Source organism: Triticum aestivum, chromosome 1D (assembly GCF_018294505.1).
Source record: "Triticum aestivum cultivar Chinese Spring chromosome 1D, IWGSC CS RefSeq v2.1, whole genome shotgun sequence".
NCBI classification, from domain to species: domain Eukaryota; kingdom Viridiplantae; phylum Streptophyta; class Magnoliopsida; order Poales; family Poaceae; genus Triticum; species Triticum aestivum.
Genome location: NC_057796.1, coordinates 122,033,460 through 122,053,056, shown reverse-complemented (window position 1 = coordinate 122,053,056; position 19,597 = coordinate 122,033,460). Strand labels below are relative to the sequence as shown.

General features: G+C 45.8%; 1 pseudogene; it reads right to left on the bottom strand.

Moving 5' to 3' along the window:
* The window catches only part of LOC123166672 (uncharacterized), a 61,168-nt pseudogene that overhangs the window by 11,907 nt on the left and 29,664 nt on the right, over positions 1 to 19,597 (bottom strand).

The window sequence follows — 19,597 nt, the reverse complement described above, 5'->3', positions numbered from 1 at the left end:
TTCTAATGTCAAGTATCATTTCCTTAGACCATGAGATTGTGCAACTCCCGGATACCGTAGGAATGCTTTGGGTGTACCAAACGTCACAACGTAACTGGGTGGCTATAAAGGTGCACTACAGGTATCTCCGAAAGTGTCTGTTGGGTTGGCACAATCGAGACTGGGATTTGTCACTTCGTGTAAACGGAGAGGTATCTCTGGGCCCACTCGGTAGGACATCATCATAATGTGCATAGTGTGACCAAGGAGTTGATCACGGGATGATGTGAGTTACGGAACGAGTAAAGAGACTTGCCGGTAACGAGATTGAACAAGGTATCGGGATATCGACGATCGAATCTCGGGCAAGTAACATACCGATAGACAAAGGGAATTGTATACGGGATTGATTGAATCCCCGACATCGTGGTTCATCCGATGAGATCATCGTGGAACATGTGGGAGCCAACATGGGTATCCAGGTCTCGGTCATGTCTGCATGGTTCCCGAACCCGTAGGGTCTACACACTTAAGGTTCGATGACGCTAGGGTTATAGTGTAGCGACCCGACCCGAATGGATCAAGTCTCTGTGCTTAAGTGTCATCCCTGGATCGGTATGCTGACACACACAGTACTCGAGGATTTATAACAAAGGTAAATCACATGTATAAAGTAACATAAATACTATTACCTCAATCCAAAATAGCGGAAGTAACAAGGTTGTGGATTCCCATCAACACCAACGGCAAAGTTGAGTGTAGAAATCGTAACCCTAACGTATCACTTACTCGTCGTAAGATATCCTGCAACATGAAATGTTGCAGCCCGAAAACGGGTCAGCACATGGAATGTACTGGCAAATTCACACCATAGAGAAATGATGAACAAAGGCTATCACTACATGCATATATGGCTGGTGGAAAAGCTCTATGGTTATAATGTTTTTGCGAAAAGCCAATTTTTCCCTACTGCAAAGGAATAAATTTTATTTAACTATCATGGTGGTTGTGAAACATTGAGATGGTTGACAGCATCTCAATCCCAATTAAGTAACATCATTAACCCAACAAAATTAATTATAAATATCACGGTGATGAGATACAAATGATAATCCAGGTACTAGATACTCAAGTTGTCCATAACCGGGGACACGGCTAATCATGATTAGTTTGTACACTCTGCAGAGGTTTGTGCACTTTTCCCCACAAGACTCGATCGCCTCCGCTTGATTCTCGCACTGCATGATGTTTGAGAAACGGATGACCGAGACACAGTCTTTCAGAAACAGTCACTCTCTACTCTGGATGGACCGGTACACCTACTTTCCCCTACATCTGCTAGTCCACCTCTTCAAGAGATCCTGTAACCTACTCAGCTATGCTAGAGCCCATAATAGCTTGCGGCTGCACACGGAAGTTTCTAGCATGAATAATCTTATGATCCCTTTGAGCCTGGGTGGCGGACCTTATACATACAGACAACACTGGGTTCTCCAGGTGCCTCAATCCACCCAGATGTGAGTTTTAGTTGCCACCTTAAGTTGAACCATTAATAAACATCTCACATCTGTCATGGATATCACTCAAACCCAAATCCACGTCTACGAGCATAGCATGGCAATAATAAAAGCAACGTAGAAGTAACTCCCAAGGGTTTGATAAAAGAACAGGTAATAGGTACTACCTCAACTACTTCCTAATACCCACAGTTTAATTAGATCCTAATCATGCAAGTGTTTGAGGGAATAGATCTAATGCAAATAAAACTGGGTATGAACGGGGTATGATCAAAGTGTGAACTTGCCTGCAATGATGATGAGGATAATTCGCACTCAAAACTCTTGATAGATCTACTCGTCACACTCCGGTCAATCTATCGTAAGCAAGCAATAGTAACCACACATAAGCAATCACTCAAAAGATCAGAAAGAACGAGGAAAACAATTCGGAAAACTTCAAAACCAAGCAATTAACTCTTGCAACATAAAACAATTTCTAACAGTACCAAAATTATATGAATTTGGCCTTATCAGAAAGTTTAGGTCAAGAGCTTCGATTTGCAAAAAGAATCAACTCAAACGGAGTTACGAAACTTAAGTTATGAACAAAAGAAGTTTGAATACAAATCTGTTTGAATTCAAATTTTTTAAAACTTTCAAAAACATGTTTAAGTTGTTTTACTGGATAGAGGAGATCATAACGAAGACGTGGGCCTTGGTTTCGTTGGATTTGGACAAACGAGTAAAAATTTGTGACCGTTTGAAAATCAAGGACTAATCTGTAAATAAAATCATCACAAACGGGTCCCTGGCAGAAAACTAAAATAAAAGGAAAAGTCTAAATAGCGAACGCTCGCTAACTAGTTCCAAACAGAGAACGTTCACTGTTTAGTAAAACCTAAAAAAACAGATCTAGGCTAGGGTTTTTTTTAAAAAAAAACCGAACATAAGGAAAACCGAGAAAACCGGGGCGGCGGTTATACCGGTTCGCGGCGGATCGGGTCCGGCGAGGTCGGGGCAGTGGCGTGCTCCGGCGACGGCGGCGCGCGGGCAAGGCGAGGGCGGCGAGCTCCGGTGGGTCTCCGACGGCGGCGAGGGCGTCAGGGGGCTCGGCGCGGCGCGGCGGTGAGGATGGAGGGGGCGGCGTCGGTCGGGAGTGGCGGGGCGGAGCAGGGCGTCGGCGACGAGGCTCGGCGGCGGCGGCAATCTCCGGCGAGTGCAGGGTGCGGTGGCGGCGGACGAGAAGAGAGGGGCGGGGCGGCGCTATTTAAGAGGGGGAGGGGCGGCGCGGTGGCGTGCGGGAGGGGCAGAGGAGAGGCGGCGGAGGGAGTCCGGCCGGGGCACAAACGCCGAGGCGGTGCGGCGGCGTGCGGCGGGAGGAGTCCCGCTCGGGGCTCGGGGGCGAGCAGCGTGGGCCGGCTGGGCCGCGGCCTGGCTCGGGCGCTGGGCCGGCCCGGTCGGCAGAGAGTTTTTTTTTTAAACTCCGACAAACAAAATAAAAACAAATAAAAGTAAAATATTATATAGGCATATAATATATCAAATTTTTCAGAAAAAGATTTCCTACAACGTGGACATTTTTGTAAAGTCAAATAAAATTCACACAAATTTTAATAAATCAAACAGTGCTGCTGCCTTATTAAAATCCAATAAAAATCATTTTAAAAATACCAAAATGATTTCAAATTTGTTTTTCTCCAATTTTCTAATGTAGGGAATCATGTTACCCTATTTTCTGTATATTTTGTTTTTGGAGAAAAATAATTTGAATAAAACTCAAATAACTCCAATATTGAAAATAATTTCAATGGGACTTTGATTTTAATCCTTTGAAACTCCCAACTCATATTTCATTTGTTTTGAAGAAGTCATTTTATCTTCTCTCGTGAAAATCATTGAGTTGCATAAAGTTTCAGAAATGAAAAATATTTTCAAATAAAATTCAAATATTTTCAACACCCCTTGTCATTTAAATAAATGGAAGAAGTCATGTCATCCTCTCTCCAGGGTTTTTGTGGTGAAAAGAATTTGAATTCATGGAGATCATAACAGCAAAAATGAAAGTTTGGGAAAGTCCTTTTATTCCCTCTCATTTAACTTTCAAAAAGTTTCGAATTCCACTCAATTTCACTCAATCAATCAAACAATCAATCCAATCTATCTGTTTATTATAACATTCCAAAATTTAGAATTTTGGGATGTTACATATAGGGAAAGTATGTACGTGGTTACCGAATGTTGTTCGGAGTCCCGGATGAGATCCCGGACGTCACGAGGAGTTCCGGAATGGTCCGGAGGTAAAGATTTATATATGGGAAGTCCTGTTTTGGTTACCGGAAAAGTTTCGGGTGATACCAGTAATGTACCGGGACCACCGGGAGGGTCCCGGGGGTCCACCAAGTGGGGCCACCAGCCCCAGAAGGCTGCGTGGGCCAAGTGTGGGAGGGGACCAGCCCCAGGTGGGCTGGTGCGCCCCCCACCAAGGCCCAAGGCGCATGGAAGAGTGGGAGGGGGCAAACCCTAGGTCCAGATGGGCCTTAAGGCCCACCCTAGTGGCCCCCCCCTCTCTCCTCCCCTTGGCCGCACCCTAGATGGGTTTGGGGGCTGCCGCCACCCCTGGGGAGGGAACCCTAGATGGGCGCGCAGCCCCTCCCCTGCCCCTATATATACTTGAGGTATTTGGGGCTGCAAATATATGAGTTTTCCGGTCTCTCTTGGCGCAGCCCTACCTCTCTCCCTCCTCCTCTCCCGCGGTGCTTGGCGAAGCCCTGCGGGATTGCCACGCTCCTCCATCACCACCACGCCGTCGTGCTGCTGCTGGATGGAGTCTTCCCCAACCTCTCCCTCTCTCCTTGTTGGATCAAGGCGTGGGAGACGTCACCGGGCTGCACGTGTGTTGAACGCGGAGGCACCGTTCTTCGGTGCTTAGATCGGAACCAACCGCGATCTGAATCGCTACGAGTACGGCTCCTTCATCCGCGTTCTTGCAACGCTTCCGCATCGCAATCTACAATGGTATGTAGATGCACTCCCCTTCCCCTCGTTGCTAGATTACTCCATAGATTGATCTTGGTGATGCGTAGAAAATTTTGAATTTCTGCTACGTTACCCAACATGTTGACCATCAACACTTGATGCTCCTTCTTGATTTCTACCTCCGCAACCTTTAGCATTGCGAAGAGCTCGGGAATTGTCTTATCCATACCTTGCATATTATAGTTCATCACGAAGATCTTGTAGCTTGGTGGCAGTGATTGAAGAATTCTGTCAATGACACCATCATCAGGAAGATTAACTCCTAGTTGAATCAAGTGATTATTATACCCAGACATTTTGAGTATATGTTCACTGACAGAACTATTCTCCTCCATCTTGCAGCTGTAGAACTTATTGGAGACTTCATATCTCTCAATCCGGGCATTTGCTTGAAATATTAACTTCAACTCCTGGAACATCTCATATGCTCCATGACGTTCAAAACGTCGTCGAAGTCCTGCTTCTAAGCCGTAAAGCATGGCACACTGAACTATCAAGTAGTCATCAGCTTTGCTCTGCCAGACGTTCATAACATCTGGCGTTGCTCTTGCAGCGGGTGTTGGGGAACGTAGTAATTTCAAAAAAAATCCTATGCACACGCAAGATCATGGTGATGCATAGCAACGAGAGGGGAGAGTGTTGTCAACGTACCCTCGTAGACCGAAAGCGGAAGCGTTAGCACAACGCGGTTGATGTAGTCGTACGTCTTCACGATCCGACCGATCCAAGTACCGAACGTACGGCACCTCCGAGTTCAGCACACGTTCAGCTCGATGACGTCCCTCGAACTCCGATCCATCCGAGCTTTGAGGGAGAGTTCCGTCAGCACGACGGCGTGGTGACGATGATGATGTTCTACCGACGCAGGGCTTCGCCTAAGCACCGCTACGATATTATCGAGGTGGATTATGGTGGAGGGGGGCACCGCACACGGCTAAGAGATCAATAGATCAATTGTTGTGTCTTTGGGGTGCCCCCTGCCCCCGTATATAAAGGAGCAAGGGGGGAGGCGGCCGGCCTAGGAGGAGGGCGCGCCAAGGGGGAAGTCCTACTCCCACCGGGAGTAGGACTCCTCCTTTCCTTGTTGGAGTAGGAGAAGGGAAGGGAGAAGGAGAAGGAAGGAAGGGGGCGCCCCCCTTCCCTAGTCCAATTCGGACTAGTCCATGGGGAGGGGTGCGGCCACCCTTTGGGGCCTTTCTCTCCTTTCTCGTATGACCCATTAAGGCCCAATACGAATTCCCGTAACTCTCCGGTACTCCGAAAAATACCCGAATCACTCGGAACCTTTCCGATGTCCGAATATAGTCATCCAATATACCGATCTTTATGCCTCGACCATTTCGAGACTCCTCGGCATGTCCCTGATCTCATCCGGGACTCCGAACTCCTTCGGTACATCAAAACACATAAACTCATAATATAACCGTCATCTAACTTTAAGCGTGCGGACCCTACGGGTTCGAGAACTATGTAGCCATGACCGAGACACGTCTCCGGTCAATAACCAATACCGGAACCTGGATGCTCATATTGGCTCCTACATACTCTACGAAGATCTTTATCGGTCAAACCGCAAAACAACATACGTTGTTCCCTTTGTCACCGGTATGTTACTTGCCCGAGATTCGATCGTCGGTATCTCAATACCTAGTTTAATCTCGTTACCGGCAAGTCTATTTACTCGTTCCGTAATACATCATCCCGCAACTAACTCATTAGTTACAATGCTTGCAAGGCTTATAGTGATGTGCATTACCGAGTGGGCCCAGAGATACCTCTCTGACAATCGGAGTGACAAATCCTAATCTCGAAATACGCCAACCCAACAAGTACCTTCGGAGACACCTGTAGAGCACCTTTATAATCACCCAGTTACGTTGTGACGTTTGGTAGCACACAAAGTGTTCCTCCGGTAAACGGGAGTTGCATAATCTCATAGTCATAGGAACATGTATAAGTCATGAAGAAAGCAATAGCAGAATACTAAACGATCAAGTGCTAAGCTAACGGAATGGGTCAAGTCAATCACATCATTCTCCTAATGATGTGATCCCGTTAAACAAATGACAACTCATGTCCATGGCTAGGAAACTTAACCATCTTTGATCAACGAGCTAGTCAAGTAGAGGCATACTAGTGGCACTCTGTTTGTCTATGTATTCACACATGTATCATGTTTCCGGTTAATACAATTCTAGCATCAATAATAAACATTTATCATGATATAAGGAAATAAATAATAACTTTATTATTGCCTCTAGGGCATATTTCCTTCAGCAGGTTTGGCACCTAGCGGTGCTTCCAGGACGTAATTCTTTTGTGCAGCAATGAGGATAATCCTCAAGTTACGGACCCAGTCCGTGTAGTTGCTACCATCATCTTTCAACTTAGCTTTCTCTAGGAACGCATTAAAATTCAACGGAACAATAGCACGGGCCATCTATCTACAACAACATAGACATGCAAAATACTATCAGGTACTAAGTTCATGATAAATTAAAGTTCAATTAAACATATTACGAAAGAACTCCCACTTAGATAGACATCTCTCTAATCATCTAAGTGATCACGTGATCCATATCAACTAAACCATGTCCGATCATCACGTGAGATGGAGTAGTTTTCAATGGTGAACATCACTATGTTGATCATATCTACTATATGATTCACGCTCAACCTTTCGGTCTCAGTGTTCCGAGGCCATATCTGCATATGCTAGGCTCGTCAAGTTTAACCCGAGTATTCTGCGTGTGCAAAACTGGCTTGCACCCGTTGTATGTGAACGTAGAGCTTATCACACCCAATCATCACGTGGTGTCTCGGCACGACGAACTTTCGCAACAGTGCATACTCAGGGAGAACACTTGTACCTTGAAATTTAGTGAGAGATCATCTTATAATGCTACCGCCGTACTAAGCAAAATAAGATGCATAAAGGATAAACATCACATGCAATAAATATAAGTGATATGATATGGCCATCATCATCTTGTGCCTTTGATCTTCATCTCCAAAGCACCGTCATGATCACCATCGTCACCGGCGCGACACCTTGATCTCCATCGTAGCATCGTTGTAGTCTCGCCAACTATTGCTTCTACGACTATCGCTACCGCTTAGTGATAAAGTAAAGCAATTACATGGCGATTGCATTTCATACAATAAAGCGACAACCATATGGCTCCTGCCAGTTATCGATAACTCCGTTACAAAACATGATCATCTCATACAATAAAATTTAGCATCATGTCTTGACCATATCACATCACAACATGCCCTGTAAAAACAAGTTAGACGTCCTCTACTTTGTTGTTGCAAGTTTTATGTGGCTGCTACGGGCTGAGCAAGAACCGTTCTTACCTACGCATCAAAACCACAACGATATTTCATCAAGTATGTGTTGTTTTAACCTTCAACAAGGACCGGGCGTAGCCATACTCGATTCAACTAAAGTTGGAGAAACTGACAACCGCCAGCCACCTATGTGCGAAGCACGTTGGTAGAACCAGTCTCGCGTAAGCGTACGCGTAATGTCGGTCCGGGCCGCTTCATCCAACAATACCGCCGAATCAAAGTATGATATGCTGGTAAGCAGTATGACTAGTATCGTCCACAACTCACTTGTGTTCTACTCGTGCATATAACATCTACGCATAAACCTGGCTCGGATGCCACTGTTGGGGAATGTAGTAATTTCAAAAAAATTCCTACGCACACGCAAGATCATGGTGATGCATAGCAATGAGAGGGGAGAGTGTTGTCCACGTACCATCGTAGACCGAAAGCGGAAGCGTTATGACAACGCGGTTGATTTAGTCGTGCGTCTTCACGATCGACCGATCCTAGTACCGAGCGTACGACACCTCCGCGATCTGCACACGTTCAGCTCGGTGACGTCCCGCGAACTCACGATCCAGTAGAGCTTCGAGGGAGAGTTTCGTCAGCACGACGGCGTGATGACGGTGATGATGAAGCTACCGGCGCAGGGCTTCGCCTAAGCACTATGACGATATGACCGAGGTGGATTATGGTGGAGGGGGGCACCGCACACGGCTTGGAACAATCAACTTGTGTGTCCTAGGGTGCCCCCTGCCCCCGTATATAAAGGAGCAAGGGGGAAGGCTGGCCGGCCTTGGGGCACGCCAAGGAGAGGGGGGAGTCCTCCTCCTAGTGGGAGTAGGACTCCCCTTTCCTAGTTCAACTAGGAAGGAGGAAGGGGGAAGGAAGGAGAGGGAGAGAGGGAGGAAAGAGGGGGCGCCGCCCCCCTCCTTGTCCAATTCGGACTCCCAAACAGGGAGGGGCGCTCGGCCAGCCCTAGGCCCTCTCCTCTCTCTCCCACTAGGCCCATGTTGGCCCATTATATCCCCCGGGGTTCCGATAACCCCCCGGCACTCCAATAAATATCCGGTGATCCCCGGAACTCATCGGGTGTCCGAATATAGTCGTCCAATATATGAATCTTTATGTCTCGGCCATTTCGAGACTCCTCATCAGGTCCGTGATCACATCCGGGACTCCAAACTATCTTCGGTACATCAAAACACATGAACTCATAATACCGACCGTCACCGAATGTTAAGCGTGCGGACCCTACGGGTTCGAGAACTATGTGGACATGGCCGAGACATGTCTCCGGTCAATAACCAATAGAGAAACCTAGATGCTCATATTGGCTCCTACATATTCTATGAAGATCTATATCGGTCAAACCACATAACAACATACGTTGTTGCCTTTGTCATCGGTATGTTACTTGCCCGAGATACGAGCGTCGGTATCTCAATACCTAGTTCAATCTCGTTACCGACAAGTCTCTTTACTCGTTCCGTGATGCATCATCCCGCAACTAACTCATTAGTCACATTGCTTGCAAGGCTTATATTGTTGTGCATTACCGAGAGGGCCCAGAGATACCTCTCCGACAATCGGAGTGACAAATCCTAATCTCGATCTATGCCAACTCAACAAGTACCATCGGAGACACCTGTAGAGAACCTTTATAATCACCCTGTTACGTTGTGACGTTTGCTAGCACACAGAGTGTTCCTCCGGTATTCGGGAGTTGCATAATCTCATAGTCATAGGAACATGTATAAGTCATGAAGAAAGCAATAGCAATATACTAAATGATCAAATGTTAAGCTAACGGAATGGGTCAAGTCAATCACATCATTCTCTAATGATGTGATCCCGTTAATCAAATGACAACTCATGTCAATGGTTAGGAAACTTAACCATCTTTGATTCAACGAGCTAGAAAAGTAGAGGCATACTAGTGACACTCTGTTTGTCTATGTATTCACACATGTACTAAGTTTCCGGTTTATACAATTCTAGCATGAATAATAAACATTTATCATGATATAAGGAAATATAAATAACAACTTTATTATTGCCTCTAGGGCATATTTCCTTCAGATACTTTTTGTTATTTGGTTGCAGGGTTGTTTGAGAGAGACCATCTTCATCCTACGCCTCCCACGGATTCATAAACCTTAGGTCGTCCACTTGAGGGAAAATTTCCACTGTCCTACAAAACTCTGTGCTTGGAGGCCCAACACGAGTCTACAAGAACAAATTGTGTAGTAGACATCAAGTCTCCATTATGCTATACATAAAAACAAACCTTTCATGATGGATGACATGTTTCTATATCATGCAACTCATTTATTTGAGCATTAGATATTTTGTGCTAACCAACACATGCACGTGCGCATCATAATGGATGTTGTGTACATATACCACGCACACACAATTTTTCCTTTGTCTTTGTTGAGTGTAGGTACTCATGAATACTTGTCAACTTCACAATCCCATGAGTTGACAAAACGAGCTCTTGACAGCAACGATAATTTGGGATACTATGGATTATACTTCCCACCATTTCATTCGTGCAAGGATTTCGCTCATCACTTTTACTTGGCTCTCACACAGCTATGGGTTATATACCACTTGTCTCCTTATACCCAACTTACCGTGTTCACTTTGCATGATATCACTGGTACACGTCGGTGCTATACTAACGGTTTTAAACCCCTTTCCGCGACTGCATTTGGAACCGTCGCCTAGTGAGTGACGGTGATAGGGGGTCCTTCCCACACGACCCAGAAACCGTCGGGGATATGCCCTCCTAGCACACACGCTCGGCAAAATGTGGTCATGTGCGACCGGCGAGCGCTCAAATATGGAAATACATACAGTAGAGCTAAAAATACAATTATACAGGTGAAATTGTTTCCGGTCGCAAGTACATCCCACACAGTCAGTCCCCGCTAAACGTTTTCGTTCGTATGTACATCCCACACAGTCGCTCCAAGGAAAACATTTCCGTTCACAGGTACATCACACATAATTTTTCCCGTTAAATCGTTTGTGATAGCGTTGCCACAATATTAACAATTTTATCGTTTGCATTATTGAATGCATCACACACGGTGCGTAGAAGAAACTATGTGGCAAAGGCTGTCCATCACACACAGTTTTTATGTGGTAAACGTTTGCTCAAGGTGGCCTAACGCAAACAGTTTTCAAGAGGATGTCGTGTGTGCAGTGGAGATTGATCGCACACGTAGTGGATCCTAGAAACATTTCTGGTCTCCACGTCTATCACAGACGTTTCACTTTCGCAAACTGTATGCAGTGTAATCCCTAATTAATCCCTAATTTAAAAATCACATGTTTTGAATTTCAAAGTAGGCACATCACTTATTTCATATCCAACCACATTTATTAAAAATATAGGTTCAACCACGAATGCATAATTCGATGCACAGGTACATATACTGAAGAACTACAGAAGCACCAAGTAAAGAATGGTGAACCACAGTTGTACTAAAGACTGTAAAGAGAGATGCGAAAGACATTCTGGTTGCTGGAGAAGGTGTAGCAGAATGCCCATATTGTGCCCTCCTCCATGCGTAATGCGCGCACAACTCTAGGCCAACCCCTTGTGATGGCTGCCCGTCCATTCTTCACTGTTTTCATTACGACTTCTCGATGCTCATTGTAGCCTGGATGAAATACTTTAACCTTCATTGTGTGTCCACCAATCATGTACTTTGCGAGGTAATCTTGAGTGAACTGCTTCGGGAACCACTGGGAACGAAAAAGATCCAGACATTGTTGTCTAACAACTCATTATGGGCAGTAAAAAGAGAAGGCTGCAGAGTTTGTAGTTACCATCCTACAGCTCACTGTTGTGTTGGATAGAGCATAAACAAATAATTTGCTTTCCACCATTCGTATCCTTTTGCTAATAATCCTTATCAGTTTCCTCACTTGATGCTTGTTCATGAATATCTCATTGCCCCATACGCAAAAAGGGTCGATGCGTGGATCCTTGCCAAGGGCATATGTACCTACAAGCAACAAGTCAATATTAGAAGCTAACAAGTGTCCAGGCCTGGATCTATATGCACTACATTATGGAACAACGGGGGGAGTACAAGCCGAGGGATGAAGCTAACCTCGGCAGAAAATGGTGGCCACTCCCGTTGTTGTCCTGCATAAGTAGTGGAAAGGCATGATAAGTACAGCAACCTTAACATCAAACAAATATAGCAAAGGTAAACAACATCATCTCCAAATGATAGCTTGAATGTGTTGGTTTCAGCATGCTGTTAAAGCAGATATAAAATGGAAGGCAATGTTACTGACAGCAGGCTTAACAGCCATCAAATATTGCAATTCAAACTGGTATTGTTCAAAATGAATAGAACGTAGGTAATGCTTAAACATCACACTGGATAAATGTGTAAAACTGAAATAAAGGGCATGTGTTAACTACACCAGGAATAACTGGAACCAAATATAGCCGTTCAAACTGGTATTGATGTAGTCGAGCGGCACAGTTCCGACTTGTACATAATGAACAACACATTGTGAATGACTGAAATAAACAAGGCATAAATGACCAGTATAACAACCAAATATAGCCATTGAAAACTAGACAGAGTCTCACTGCAACCAACCTAACAAGCAAATACAGATAAACAGGGCATATGCTTGAAAACTGGACAAATGCTCACTTCAACCAACCTAACAACCAGACACAGATAAACAAGGCATCTGCTTGATAACTGGACAAATGCTCACTGCAACCAAACTAAGAACCAAATACATATAAACAAGGCATCTGCTCGATAACTAGAAAAATGCTCACTCCAACCAACCTAACAACCAAATACAGATAAACAAGGCATCTACTCACTATAAACAACCAAATATAGCCATTCGTGAAACTGAAGTGGACAATTCATACTTAAACATCACATAGCCCTATTGAACAATACATTTTTGCATAACTGAAATAATTAAACACGTCACAGTTAAAGCACCACACGACAGATGCTACTACAACAAAGGGTACGGGTTGGCAAGCTAGAAAAGGTAAGATTTGCTGATAGAATGTTGCCTCACATTTCATGGACGGGATCCTTCCAGTTGGAAGAGCACAGACCCATGGTGCGCTCTCTAATGTCACAGATGGGCTGTTTCACCTTGGAAGAACCTTGGTGGCTGCCCTCCTCGTGGTCGTGGTCGATTAGATCTGACTTGGCAATTGAGGATTCCAAGCCGCCGCCGTAGAACGTGTCCTTCAGAAATGACAAAATGGGATCGATGGCGTATAACGCTCGCAAATCCTTGACCGCTTGGCGGAGGAGATCAGCGGCAGGGCCATCGAAGAGATCGACGACGGTTGAACCAGAGGGGTTTGGGATGGACCACTTAACCTGTGACATGGCCCGCGTGAAGCCGTCGCTATGGACGAGCTTGATGTCATAGCCAGCTTTCCCCAGTAATACGCTAGCCCGCTGACATGAAGCCTTCGGCATGGCAACGTAGTCAACGTCTTCGCCGGCTTCCGCGGTGACGTGTTGCTCCGGGATCGATAGGTCGGGGCGAATGACAGCCACCTCACCAACATCCGCCGGAGAGGCCATGATAAACCTCTTCTTGGCCGAACGCTCGTCGGGCTCCCTGGGATACGTGGTCGAGCTTAGGCTGCGACATTCTGGAGCAGGGGATGTGGATCTGGCGGGGAGGGACACTGCAGGCCTCATCTAAAAACTCAGGGGAGTGGGGCGACGGTATTGGAATCGCTGGATAACCTGGACTTTATTATCTAAGCTAGGAGGAACGGACAGACCGGCAGGGGGTGGCGGCCGTGAGCTAGGGTTCGAGGGGGGAGGGAGTGCGTGGGGGACTGTGGAGGGGGGTTGGTGTTTGAGGATACGCCGCGGCTACTGAAAATTTTAGTAATGGTGGGTGGAGATGGTGGTGGACGAGGGAGGGCAATGGTTCAAATGCCTCGGCTACTGCAATTTTACTATAAGGTTGGTGCTGGAGGAGTGTGGGCGACGGTTGAAGTAAGACGGCTACTAAAATTTGGGTAAAGGAATTGATGCGGGGCGGGAGTGCCCAAGATCGCGCACGGTCCAATAACAATATGCGTGTATGATAATAAGGAAAAGTGGCGCATAACTGCCGATTTTTGCAACGCTCAAGGCGGGTAGTTTGTTTTTATATTTCTAGCTAGCTGGTCTATCGCACACGGTTCGTCCTAATTTCCAAATAAACTTACCCGCCTTTAGCTTGCACAGGTGATGGTTTTACAGCGCACTTGCATCGCACACGGTTAAGCCAGTACCTCCACCCTTTGCTCGCGCTTGCGCGGTCGTGGTAATTTCAGCGCACTTGCATCACACACGGTTGAACCAGTACCTCCACCCTTTGCTCGTGCTTGCACGGTCGTGGTGATTTCAGCGCACTTGCATCACACACGGTTGAGCCAGTACCTCCACCCTTTTGCTCGCGCTTGCGCGGTCGTGGTGATTTCAGCGCACTAGTATCGCACACGGTTGAGCCAGTACCTCCACCCCTTTGCTCGCGCTTGCGCGGTCGTGGTGATTTCAGCGCACTTGCATCGCACACGGTTGAGCCAGTACCTCCACCTTAATTTGCTTGCGCTTGCGCGGTCGTGGTGATTTTAGCGCACTTGCATCGCACACGGTTGAGCCATCACACTTGCATCGCACACGGTTAAGATATTATACCCGTGTCCATGGAGCGTCATCAGAGTCTTTGCAACAAAAAATAACGTTAGAGATGGTCAGAAGACAGCCACACCAGCATGTGGCCCAAATATATATGAGTGAAGAGGGTGGTCTCTGATGTTCAAAATTCCAATGCACAACTTTGACCGCGCGGGCCCACTGTTGGGCGAGTCGTCGAAGATCGATGAGAGGGGCCAGAAGTCAAGAACCACCTGGAAGTGGCTAAATATATGTAGGAATATTAGGGATGTTTAAAACTTTAAATACACAATGCATAACTTTGGTGGCACCTGCCTCGCAAACCCGAAAGCACCCTTGGATATATATATATATATATATATATATATATATATATAGGACAACACTATTCTAATCCCAGGATTAGAATAGTTATTTGGATCACAACAGCCCCTATAAGGGCCCGATGGACCCCTCCTGAACTTCCCTGAACTGCCCGGCCCGACCCACTAGATCCCGAGGCCGCCCCGACAGGATCCACCTGATCCCCCGACCCCGAGCCGACCCCTCCCCCCTCCTCGCCGCTCCTCCCCTCGATCCCCGACCTCCCCTCGTGCTTCGCCGCCGATCTTCGCCGGATCCGGCTCCCCCCATCTCCAGCTCCTGGCCGACCGGATCCGCCGCCTCCCCTCCGTCTCCAGCTCCTGGTCAACTGGATCCGCCGCCACCCCTCCATCCCACCTCCTGGCCGACCACCGGCGCGGGCGAGCGAGCGACGGCGGACGCCGGCGCGAGGGAGCCCGCGTCGCCTGGATGCGGCGAAGCCGCCATGGACTTTCGAAAGCCTCATCCTCCTTCTATCCTCACCGCCCGACGCCTTGGCAGAGTAGATGACGGTCCCAATGCAAGCTACGGCGAACGGCGCGACCAATGGAGCAACTCCGCGGCGGAGGCAGCATCAGCGGCGCCTTCAAATCCAGTAGCGGTACATGAACTTCCTCCCACTTGTTGCCTTCTTCTTCAATCTTGACTTCCCTGACCTTCTTGCTTCGTGCAGATGAACTTCGCACCCTATGCAAGACATGGAGTTCCATGGAATTCCTCTCCTACCTCCCCGACGAATTGCTCTCAAGGTGGCCTATCAGCTGCTGGAAAAGGTTGGCCGAACTTCTAGCCAGGGTATGGTTGAACTTCCTTCTGTTTGTCATTGTCTTACAGCCATGTGAAGTTCAGGTAGTGTGTGAGCATCAGTACAGGCTACAAAAAGCATTTTAAAATCGGCCTGCTTATAGCCATGTGAAGTTCTGGTAGTGTGTGAGCCTCAGTCCAGGCTACAAACAGTAGGAAATCTGTCTGCTTTTCACATTCACATGTGAAAAGCCATGTGAAGTTCAACTATTAAGTGTGCTAGAGTTCAGGTTGGTATGTATCTGGTTGTGTGAAAAAAATAAAAGGAAAATAGAACATGCATGTGATCACATGAAGGTCAGGTTGGTATGCACTAGTGGTTCAACCATTCAAACTCATGAAGGTTCAGGTTTTTTAACTGTAGACAGTATTTCCCCATTGCAAAACAAGAAGTTCAGGTTGTGGAGAGTGCTTAGTTCAGGTACATATAAGTAATCAAATAGTGTAGAATTAACAGAATGTGAGGTTCATTCTGTGAAGGGTGCTCAATTCAGGTACAAAAGTATTGGCAGATGCTCTGCTCAGTGCAAAGTGTGATGCCTGTCCTAGGGGAAAACACATGTACATGAACACCACTTTTATATGAGAAGTTCAGGCTGTGAGTAATGCTAACTTCAGTTACAAAGGTATAGGCAGATGTAACTTGTGTGCTAATAAACATTTTTTCCTTTTATGTCAGGAAGACGAGAGACGCATGAAGAAGCTTAGAAGTTCCTAGCAGCAAGTACACAATCCTAAGCCTGTACGCATTGCACCACCCCCACAATGGGTCACACCTCAAACGCACCAACAGCATTACCAACCTACTCCAGAGCAAAAATGGATGACACCCGAAACACATGGAGACTTCCAAGATGCTGGGTCACAGCCCTATCTGCACAACTTTGCGCCTCCACTTAATTGGGTGATGCCAGAAATCCCCCGCGGATTATTTGTATCCACCAGCAGACTCCCAAGCACGCCGATGGAGGAGGGGGTTAGCTCAAGTCCTGTGTGTAACTCTGGAGGTTATCCTGGTGTGCCTCGTCAATGCCAAAGGGAAGCAACTAAACCGGATCCCAGGACAAATCCAACAGGAACACACACACGGAGGAGAGTGCTCTGCACACTACCACCGTTGATTCCTACTGCTGCTGCTACAAGTCAGAAATCTACGGGACATAAGGTAGATGGATCGCTTCACAAAACAAAATACCAAACCAAAACCAGGATCGCAATACCTCCACAACCACCTCAAGCAAAAAAGAACGCAAACAAGAGAGAGGCCATCTTCAGCCCTACTTCCTCCTCGTGATCCACTCCTGCATCCTGCTATGATTACTCCGCCGTGCTCCATCCCAGAGGGACAACAGCAGACTCCGTTGGAGTTGCGATCATACACGCACGTAAGTGAAACAAAATATTTAGGTATTTATATACCCATCTTGTATTATCTGCAAATTGTCTGCTCCCTCCAGGATAACAAGTTCATAAAGTGCACTTTTGGATTATTTTTCTTTCTCTGCAGACGCCGGATCTCCCGGATTATCTAATACCAAGACTAAAGATGCGATTCCAAGATGTAGAGAAAGCACGGGAATTTTATAACAGATACACTAGACACGCTGGTTTTGGAATCAGGAAGACGGGAGGCAATGACAACCACAAGCATTTTGTTTGCACGTTCCAAGGGAAATACACAACTTCTATTTCAGAGGCTAACAGGAAGCGAAACAAAACATCGTAGAGGACAGGCTGCAATGCAAGAAGGAGGGTGAAGGTGCAGGAGGATAACACATGTGTGGCAGTGGACATTGAGTATAATCATAATCACCAACTCATGCAAACTGATGGCATGCTGGTATTCTTGCACTCACACAAGAATTATGACCCCACTATTCTGGAGTACGTAAAGCTCCTGCAGTACCATGATGTCAAGCATACAACAATCATGTCCATGCTATCAGAAAATGAAGATGGAAGCTACTTCCGAAGCATGACCGGACGAGACCTACTAAACCAGTAAGTATTCAAAAATGCACATACAGCAAATGTACATAGCTTCCTAAGTCAACACCCTTTGCTAGCAAAAATAACAAATGCATGTTTGCATATAATTTGCAGGAAAGCCATGAATGCAAGGAAAGATGATTTGGATGATGTATTGAAACTTGTATCATTCTTCAAAGACATGAAGGCAATCAATGATGAGTTTTTCTATGACATACAAGTAGACAAGGACAAGTCAATTAAAAACATTTTCTGGTCCAATGCAAGCTGCCGAGGAGCGTATCAAGACTTCGGCGATTGCGTAACATTCGACACAACTTACAAGATCAACAGATTTCATATGCCTCTGGGAGTGTTTGTTGGAACAAACCATCACTTGCAGTCAACGATATTTGCTGTTGCCCTGATCTGAGACAAAGATGCAAAGTCATTCAAGTGGTTGTTCGATACATTTGTACGGTGCATGAACAACAAGCACCCAACTTGCATTCCAACAGGTGAGTTCAAAAAAACTCTACAAGTTTCATCATCTTTTTAGTCTATGGGTCTGTATTGGGTACATTGCTTTTATCTGAAAATAATGTAAAGCAAGCAGTTCAACCACTGTTAGCACAGAAGTCCAACAAAACAGTATACGAAGCAAAATTATATGTCGCATGTTTAGAAAAAATATAGTTCTGCATGTGAAGTTCAAATAGAGGAACCATAGAAGTTCAAGGACACTGTTGTAAGAAAAAACATATGAAACATGTTCAGGAAAAATATAGTTTTGTATGTGAAGTTCAAGCACTGGTACCACAGAAGTTCAATAGGACTGATGTAAGAAAAAATTGGGTTACATTATTAGTTAGTAATACTGCTACCTTTGAAGTTCAAGTACTTGAACAACATAAGTTGAACAACACTGCTATAAGCAAAATATATGTGACATTATTAGATAGTCCTACTGCTACCTATGACGTTCAAGTACTTATACATCATAAGTTCACCATCAGTGCAAAAAGAAGCAAGTTTTATTTTTTTAATTCATGCAGACCAGTGCCCCTCGATGGCGAAAGCTATACCACAATCATTCCCAAACACCGTCCACAGGCTATGCCGTTGGCACATCCTGGAGAAGTACAAGGAATACCTCGCGTTGCTGTACAAAATGTATAAAACATTCAAAGAGGAGTTCACAGCTATATTAAACTGGTTGCTGATGCCAACAGAGTTTGAAACTGCCTGGGCTGAACTCGTGCACAAGTACAACCTGGAGAACGATCAGATGATGATGCAGCTGTGGAGTGATAGGAAAATGTGGATTTCAGCATATTACAAGAACATTTTCTGTGCTAGAATGACTTGCACACAACGAAGCAAGAGCATGAATCACGTGCTCAAGAGAGGGTTTGTCAAGGGGACCCAGAACCTACACAAGTTTGCTAGGCGGGTAAATGCCTGCATACAAACTCGAATGCAGAAGGAGAACGAGCAAACAATGACCAGCATGGTATTAACACAAAAAAACATCCCCATCATATTGTGACTTCCTTCAACATGTGCACACTGTATTTAAAAAAATGAAACCCATGACTCTGCTTCGACTAATATCTTATTTTTTGACATGTGTAGACCAATCCTGTGACAAAAACAACCTACGGCTACGAGGAAGACATGGCTATCAAGTATACAAGAGTTGTCTACACCGAGATGAGGACTAGGATGAGAAAAGCCACGCATTTCGCGCAAAGCCTACAGCAGAGCCCACTAAGTACCTTGTGTACTACCACAACAAGGCTGGAAATAATGATGAAAACAGATTTGCCTGGTCAAAGCATGAATTCCAGGTTGTAGCTGACCCAGAGAATGAAACATACGAGTGTGAGTGCAAGCTTTGGATACACACAGGTG